Genomic DNA, 8,822 nt, shown 5'->3' on the forward strand with positions numbered 1-8,822 from the left:
CAGTATTTTTCTTGTGTTTATTTTTCTTTTTCTCCCTTCCTCCTCTTACTTTTTCTTTTTCTTTTTCTTTTTTTTTTTTTTTGTGATGAAGTTTTGCTCTTATTGCTCAGGCTGGAATGCAGTGGTGTGATCTCAGCTCACTGCAATATCCACCTCCTGGGTTCAAGTGATTCTCCTGCCTCAGCCTCCTGAGTAGCTGGGATTACAGGGACCCTCCACAGTTCTTCGCTAATTTTTGTATTTTTAGTAGAGATGGGGTTTTACCATGTTGACCAGGCTGATCTTGAACTCGTGACCTCAGGTGATCTGCCTGCCTTGACTTCCCAAAGTGCTGGGATTACAGGCGTGAGCCACTGTGCCTGGCCAGCCTCCCGTTTTTTCTTCACAGGACATGAGACTAATCAACCTGCTAAAAATGAGCTTTCCTAATAACTTGTGATGTACCTGTTTAGGAAAAAATCATCCTAGCCATGAGAGATGAGATGAAACCCTGAGACCAGAGACTCATTTTCTTCTAAAATGCTTTCGCCAAAAGATTTTATTTATTTATTTTTATGTTCTGGGGTACATGCGCAAGATATGCAGATTTGACACATAGGTAAACATGCACATGGTGGTTTGCTGCACCTATCAACCCATCACCTACGTATCAAGCTCAGCACGCATGAACTGTTTTCTCTGATACTGTCCCCCTTCACTGTTCTCCCACGACAGGCCCCAGTGTGTGTTGTTCCCCTCCCTGTGCCCATGTGTTCTCATTGTTTAGCTCCCACTTAAAAGTGAAAGCATGTGGTGTTCAAAAGATTTTTAAAAAGAAAGTGGGGGAAATGTGAAAGGAAAATAAATCTTGGGACCCCCAAATCCTGAAGTTAAGGGAAAAAAATCAAGCTGGAAACTGCTTAGGGCAAACCTGCCTATGATTCTATTCAAAGTCGTCCCTCTGCTTGCTGAGATAAATGCATATCTGATTGCCTCCTTTGGAAGGACTAATCAGAAACTCAAAAGAATGTGACAGTGTGTCTCTCCCCTCCGTACTCAGTTGTCCGACCTTTCTGGGTGGAATCAATGTATATCTTACATATATTGATTGATGGGACTCATGTCTCCCTAAAATGAATAAAACAAAGCTGTGCCCCAACCACCTTGCCACCTTGGGCACATATCATCAGGACTTCCTGAGGCTGATGTCACAGATGTGCATCCTCAAACTTGGCAAAATAAACTCTCTAAATTAACTGAGACATGTCTCAAATATTCAGGGTGTATACACTTCTCTATAAGTAAAAATATGAAGTTTTCTGAATCCCAATAAAAATACCAGAAGGCTTTTAGGTTTTTGTTTTTGTTTTTCTTTGAGACAAAGTTTTGCTCTTGTTGCCCAGGCTGGAGTGCAGTGGTGTGATCTTGGGTCACTGCAACCTCCATCTCCCGAGTTCAGGTGATTCTCCTGCCTCAGCCTCCTGAGTAGCTGGGATTACAGGCATGTGCACCATGCCCAGCTAATTTTGTATTTTTAGTAGAGATGGAATTTCTCCATGTTGGTCAGGCTGGTCTCGAACTCCTGACCTCAGGGATCTGTCTACCTCAGCCTTACAACATGCTGGGATTACAGGCATGAACCACTGTGCCTGGCTAGGTTTTTGTTTTAGAGCTTGGCAATTTGATACTAAAGTTTATGTGGAAAAATAAATGTGCAAGAATAGCTAGAGAACGCTAAAAGAAAAAATAATATAGTGGTGGTGGAGAGTTCTACCAGACATGAAGACATCTAATAAAGCTTCTATAATGAAAACAGTGAGGTATAGCACATAGATAGACAAACTAATGAAATGGAATAGAAAGTTCAGAAATTGAACCAAGTGCATATGAAAATGTAGTGAACATCTATAAATAAAGATGGAACTCTGACTCAGCACTCTTGAACAAATTGCTTTGCCCGGATTGGCCTTAATCTGTAAACTGAGAATGACAGCACTGTCTAACGGGAAGAAAAAGAAATGCCTCTATTGTCACATCAGTCTACCAATTTTGAGTAGAGCCTTTAATCTCTCTGATCCTCCCTTCCATCAGCTATGAATGGGGAAGAATAATAATATTAAATCCACTTCCTGTCTGGGGAACTTGCTAATAGCCAATGAGAAAACATTGGTGAGAGCCTTTTGGAGAATGAGAAAAGCTGTAGACAAAAATGGGAGATTACTAAGCAGGCTAAACACTCACCACAATTCAGAATGAAGCTTGATATAATTTGGCTGTGTCCCCACCCAAATCTCATCTTGAATTTTAGTTCTCATAATCCCCATGTGTCACGGGAGGGACCCGGTGGAGGTAGTTGAATCATGGAGGTGGTTATCTCCATGCTGTCCTCCTGATAGAGAGTTCTCACGAGACCTGATGGTTTTATAAAGGGCTTTCCTGCTTTGCTCAGCGCTTCTTCCTGCAGCCTTGTGAAGAAGTTGACTTGCTTCCCTCTCCCCTTCCACCATTCATTGCAAGTTTCCTGAGGCCTCCCCAGCCCTGCTGAACTGTGAGTCAATTAAGTCTCTTTATAAATTATTCAGTATCAGGTGTATGTCTTTATTAGCAGTGAGAGAACAGACCAATACAGAGCTTAATTGCGCTTTTTCCATCCTAGGGCTTAGTGCCATCACCTACGCTACTCAGGTTGGAATTTGCTAGGGAAGTAGGAAATAGTGACGACAAATTTCAAGTGAACGTTAATGACTCAGAAAGAAGATTTTAGAATTTTCTTACCCATCCCTCCTTTTACTTATTCATTTTTGATGAGAGTTCGGGTTTCCTGGGTCACAAAAAATCCTGGAAACTATGTCCATTCATGGACCTCAATGAAGATGCTGGGGTCGTCTGTGAAGTGAAGCAGATTCCCACAGGAGGTAGCCTGGAGCAGAGTCACTGCAGTGTTTAGCAGGGCTGGGGCCTGTGTCCTGGCTTTTGTCTTCGCGTGACCCAGCAAACAGCCATCTTCACCAGGGCAGGGCCTAAGGAAACTTGAGGTTAAAAGGAAATTTTTATAAATAAATCTTGACTCTTTCAAAATGTCAGTTTATTTATATTATTATTTTTATTATTATTTTTTGAGACAGAATCTTGCTCTATTGCCCAGGGCTGGAGTGCAATGGCGTGATCTTGGCTCACTGCAACCTCCACCTCCCAAGTTCAAGTGATTCTCCTGCCTCAGCCTCCTGAGTAGCTGGGATTACAGGCATGTGCCACTAAGCCCGGCTAATTTTTGTATTTTTAGTAGAGACGGGGTTTTGCCATGGCCAGGCCGGTCTGGAACTCCTAACCTCAGGTGATCCACTGCCTTGACCTCCCAACGTGCTGGGACTACAGGTGTGAACCAGCACACCCAGCCCAAAGCTTCATCTTCTAATTCAGGCAAGATACTCAGTCATTTCATCTGGAGTTTAGCTGAGCTGTGACTCAGAGAAGGAATTTGGTAAGTCTAGCTTTTATGTAATTCCTGAAGGCATACTATAATGTCATCATGGTGCATCAAAGAGCTCTGTGAACCCTCCAAAAATGGCACCACAGAAGTTTGATGAAAGACAAGTCTCTGATTCATAATGATGCTTTCCTGAAAGTGTTCAGGCCCCATCATTCTAAAGTCATAGCTACCTACCAGTTTTAACTTGAGAAAACCTTTTACAAGTGTTTCTTCCTCTGGCCTAAGATGTGTGATACCTTCTTCCCTTCACTGTGGCCCCCAATCCCTTTCTTATTCAGAGTCTCTGGCCAGAAAGCAAAGGCTGGGTGGTCGTCTTAAGAAGATATATATTAATGTTGCTTCCAGACAGAATGTCTGGCTGCTTGTTCTCGTGGTCCAATAACAAGATTCAGACAGCCTGGGAAAGAAAGGAGTTTATTTCTACAACCAGTTACAGGCAGAAGGTCGGAGTCACTCACCAGACCAACTCAACGTTCCAAGTTTTTTTCTAGTGCTTATATACATTTAAGCTCTGTGCTGTGTGTGGTAGTACCCCTACAAGCATGGATGTTTAATTCAGTCTCTCTGTAATCTTTGTCTAGGGTCTGGGGTCTGGCAAGCCTTCTCTAGAGTCCTGGAAAGTTGATCTTAAGTGGGCCCTGGTATGAGCTGTGTGTGTAAGAGTGCTTTTATTATTTGATGAGACTTTAGTGTCTGAGAAAACCCAGGTGGGGTCTTAATGGCTTCTTGTGGGCATTCCAGTCGTTACACTCAGGCACCGGTTTCACCAGTTCTTTAACTCTTAACTGATACATTCATTAGAATTATGGCCAAAGGTCAATGAAATTGAACTGTTGTGGTTGCAAATGGAAGCCTGGCCTGCCACAATGTCTTTGAAGAATTATGGGGTTGGGGAAAAGGCCATTAGGTCTGATTTATTTCCATTAGTCCTGCACAGATTCAGTGACCTCACAGTTTCCAGGATTTTCATAGTTTCCAGTGACCTTCAGTGACCTCACAGAAGCTCAAGGCCTTGGACCAAAGTCTTGAGAAGGTGGGGTCAGGTGGGTTTCAGTAGGAAGCTAGGTATCATATGGGTGGAGGGGAGAAGCATCAGGAGGCAGTCCTGGATGGGAAGGTGAGGAGGGAACGCCCTGGGCTGATGGGAATTCTGAGCAGCCTGAGAGTCACAGGGTTGGGAAGGCGGGGCGGCAGGCTCTGAGTGATGAAGTAGCTGTCACAGGTGTTGGGATAAATAAGAAGTCACCCCGAGGCTGGGCGCAGGGGCTCACACCTGTTATCCTACACTTTGGGAGACCAAGGCGGGTGGATCTCCTGAGGTCGGGAGTTTGAGACCAGCCTGACCAACATGGAGAAATCCCATCTCTACTAAAAATACAAAGTTAGCAGGACGTGGTAGCACATGCCTATAACCCCAGCTACTCTGGAGGCTGAGGTGGGAGAATTGCTCGAACCCGGGAGGCGGAGGTTGTGGTGAGCCGAGATCGTGTCACTGTACTGTACGCCAGCCTGGACAACATGAGCAAAACTGTCTCAAAAAAAAAAAAAAAAAAAAAAAAAGGGCACCCTGGAAACTCCCTGAAAAGAAACTGTTGGTGTTTTCCCACCGGAACCTTGTTCTCAATGAAAATGCTGCCTGTTTTCCTTAAAGGAACCAAGAGAGGGCGCTGTGGTCCAATGAAAATTACTTCCAAATCCTGCTAAACCAGTTTCCCCTGAGTAGTTCTCCCCATTCCCACCCGTCTATAAAAATGCAGTTGTTTAAGGAATCCCAGGTTGATTTTTTAATTTTCAACCTCTTGATCAGCAGTGGTAGAAATGTTTGCAACAGGCTCTCCGTTAAGCATATGCTGTATGGATAGGGTAATTCAGGGTCCCACTTAAGCCCAAAAAGCACCTTGAGATGACGGTTTGGGCAGCATTGTTATGTTGCACACGAAATGCACGCGGTTCCTGTGTTCAGGAGTCCAAACACACAAACAGTTTCAAGGATGTAAAGGGAATTGGGATAGTGGGGAAATGGGTGGAGGATGTGCATTGTAGGATAACAAAGAGTGTGTGCATGCACATCTACACACACACGAATACACATGCACACACACGCACACACCCATGCACACCCACACACACACGAATACACATGCACACACACGCACACACCCACGCACATCTACACACACACGAATACACATGCACACACACGCACACACCCATGCACATCTACACACACACGAATACACATGCACACACACATGCACACACCCATGTACACACACCCAGGCACATCTACACACACACCCATGCGCACACACACAGGCACATCCACACACACACACATGCATATAAACACACACATACACACAGGCACACACATGAACACATGCGCATACACACACGCACACACACATGCACAAACACACACACATACATACACAGAAACACATATACACACACACACGCACACACTGGGTTTTTAGATTGGTCAGGATGGGCAGGGACTTGGTTCACTGCTGACTGCTCCTTCAGCATCTGACATCTGTACCTGCCAGAGAGTGGGTGCCCATGAATATCTTTGAATTGTCACTGCTATGTTCAATATAAAGATTTATGAAAAAGTGAGAAAATTTAGTCAACTGGTTGTTTAGCTCATGCAGCACTGAGTAATGTTTAGCTGTTTTAACTGCCTTTAAAAAAACTCAGCTAAATGAATTGGCTCTTTGTTTGAAGATCATGTAAATATAGGAAAAACGTCAATAAATACAATGGCCAACCATTGCCTGTTTCACCTCGGCTCTCCTGAAAGCTCCCATTCTTGTCTTCCCACCCTCTTTCTTATGGGTACCCTTGAAGGCCAGGGAATGTGAGCCTTGCCGTGGCTGAGACCACAGTGGCATCTCCCGCAGGCTGGAGGTGGGAATGTGTGCAGGGCTGGGTTGTGTTCACCTCATGAGTGACTTCATTGGCTCCCCTGGTTAGTCCTTTTCCTCCCTTCTCCCGTCCAGAGCAGGTCCCAGCAGGCAGCAGAGGAAGCTCAGAATTTCAGATGTGACTCTCTGCATTGAGGTCTTCATTGTAAGATGAGATCTGAATCCAGGACTCTGTCCCTTTCATCTCCAGGGCTCTCTGCTTCTGAGATCCCCACACCCCAGTCATGTTCCTTAGCTGGGGGCAATGAGACCTTGCCCCAACACCTGCACACCACCACCTGGGGACCCGTAGAAATGCAGATTCTCTGCCTCTCACTAGACATATGGAATAAGAAACTGTTAACTGGCTCAGGGATGACACCCTCTAATCCCTGCTATGCAGGAGGCTGAGGCAGGAGGATTGCTTGAGCCCAGGAGTTCAAGACCAGCCTAGACAACATAGCATGACTCGATCTCTAAGAAAATTAAAAAAAAAAAAAGAAAGAAAGAGAAAGGAAAGATAAACTGTTGGGAGAGGGGAAAAGGCAGTCTCAGCAGCAGGGTCTTTCCACCCACGTGGGGCTGCATGAGAAGGGGTCTTGGGTACTTTCTTATGGAGAGAAAGAGCCGCGCAGCCTGTGCCGTGCCTATCACCTCATGCATTGTGTGGGGAGAGATTTCGGACTCAATGGGTGTGTGTCAAAGACCCTTAGACACCCCCCAGCTTTCAGTATTTCAGACTCCAGAGGGAAACGCTGGGTTCTTCCCCTGGGTGCAAGAGGAGTGCGCATAGGTAAATTGTCCTCTCTATGCTGACCACGCTATTGGAGCTGGTCTTGTTCTGTGTCTTCTCTACCTAAGCAAAGCATCGCCCCATTTGGTGCTTGACTGCACTGTTTTCCTTGGTGACTCTGATGCCAAGGTGAATGGGCATAAGGGTTTGGAGTTCTCCCTGGGGGCTGGTGACTGGTGTGTTGTGTTTTGTGAGACAGACACTTTGACAGGGACCTAGCAGTCTAATTTAGCAGCAAACCCCCTCCCCCCCACTGGAGATTCTGATGCTTGCAAAATGGAGCCACTGGTTTAGTGGAATCGTGTAGTGGGAAGAGGGGGTGCTAATAGACTGACGACCACGTGGAGTTTGGTGCACTCGAATCCACAGGAGTGGGCTCAGGGAGGAGCTTCATGGTGGGAAACAAAAATCACATGGAATGCCTGGGGCATAAGAAGAGGCAGGGCCAAGATGTGAGGGCCAGGGTTGTGCAGCCTGGCATCCAGGAGCGCAGGCTCTAAATGCGACTGCTTAAATCAGCTCTGCCGCTTATTATGTGTGTGACCCTGGGCAAGAGGCATAACCTGTCTAGTCTCTGTTTCCTCATTTCTAAATATATAACAGGTCTTACAGTAACGCTGTAGTAGGCATAATCAGCAACCACCTGCATCTGGTGCCTTAATCAGTATTCAGTACTCAGTTCAGTATTCCACCACATCACATGCTGTACAGGTTTGTAGCCTGATATATCATAGCCTATTGCTTCTGCACACTTCTGCCCAACTTCTGGGTCCAAAGCTCTCCCGGGTGTGAAAGCCAGCTGTCCAACTGCCCTCACTACACTCCCTAACTCCACAGTGCCTCCCCACAAACAAGATTGGATGGGACTGGCGTGTAGGAGTGCTGGCTCTCCAGCCCCTCTGGTGAGTAAATCTGAGGTGTGCGTTCTACAGTTCTAGGGTTTCCTTAGCAGAGATAACCCCCGATGACCGTGGGGGTAACTGGCTCCATCTGTCAGAACCCCCTTCCCTCACCCACTTCCCCACTCTCGAGGCTGCTTTCTAAGACTGTCTTCCAGAGGAGCAACTTGTACTTGAATCTTTGTCTGAAGGTCTTCTCCGGGGGAACCCACGATACCCTAAGAACTTACCTTCTGGGGTTGATCCGAAGATGAAAGGCGTTAGTGCTGAGAGCTGTGACTGGCGCATCCTAAGCACAGTCCTGTGCCTTAGAACTACATTTTGGTTCACAGACCACATATACAATGCTAGTCCCTTAAGATTATAATACGATATTCTTACTGTACCTTTCTACATTTAGATACACAAATACTTACCATTATGTTACAATTGCCTACAGTATTCAGCATTCAGTTCAGTATTCCACCACATCACATGCTGTGCAGGTTTGCAGCCTGGGAGCGACAGGCTGTATCACATAGCCTGGGTGTGCAGTCGCTGTAGCGTGTGGGTTTGTATAAGTGCTCTTTGCCAAGCAGCACGTTTCCTAGGTAGTATCCCCGTCGTTAGGAGATACATGACTGTCCTCGACAAATCGTTGCCATTGTTGTTAGTAACTGAGCACTGAGCTTGGAGCTAGGACGCTTCACTCCAGTCTGCTTTGCAGCTCACTGCCTGTAGGAGCCTGAGTGAGTCAGCTAACTTCTCTGAGTGCC

The 8,822-nt window shown here is 45.9% G+C and overlaps 1 long non-coding RNA gene across 1 annotated transcript; it reads right to left on the minus strand.

The window, feature by feature from the left end:
- Positions 1 to 507: 507 nt before the first annotated feature.
- On the minus strand, positions 508 to 8,599 carry LOC108590684 (uncharacterized). The gene is made up of 2 exons (XR_001910314.4): positions 8,484 to 8,599; positions 508 to 3,008 (listed from the first exon to the last, which is right to left on the minus strand). It is a non-coding gene; the product is annotated as an uncharacterized LOC108590684 (long non-coding RNA).
- Positions 8,600 to 8,822: the final 223 nt, after the last annotated feature.

The sequence above is a fragment of the Callithrix jacchus genome, chromosome 2 (assembly GCF_049354715.1).
Source record: "Callithrix jacchus isolate 240 chromosome 2, calJac240_pri, whole genome shotgun sequence".
Taxonomy (NCBI): domain Eukaryota; kingdom Metazoa; phylum Chordata; class Mammalia; order Primates; family Cebidae; genus Callithrix; species Callithrix jacchus.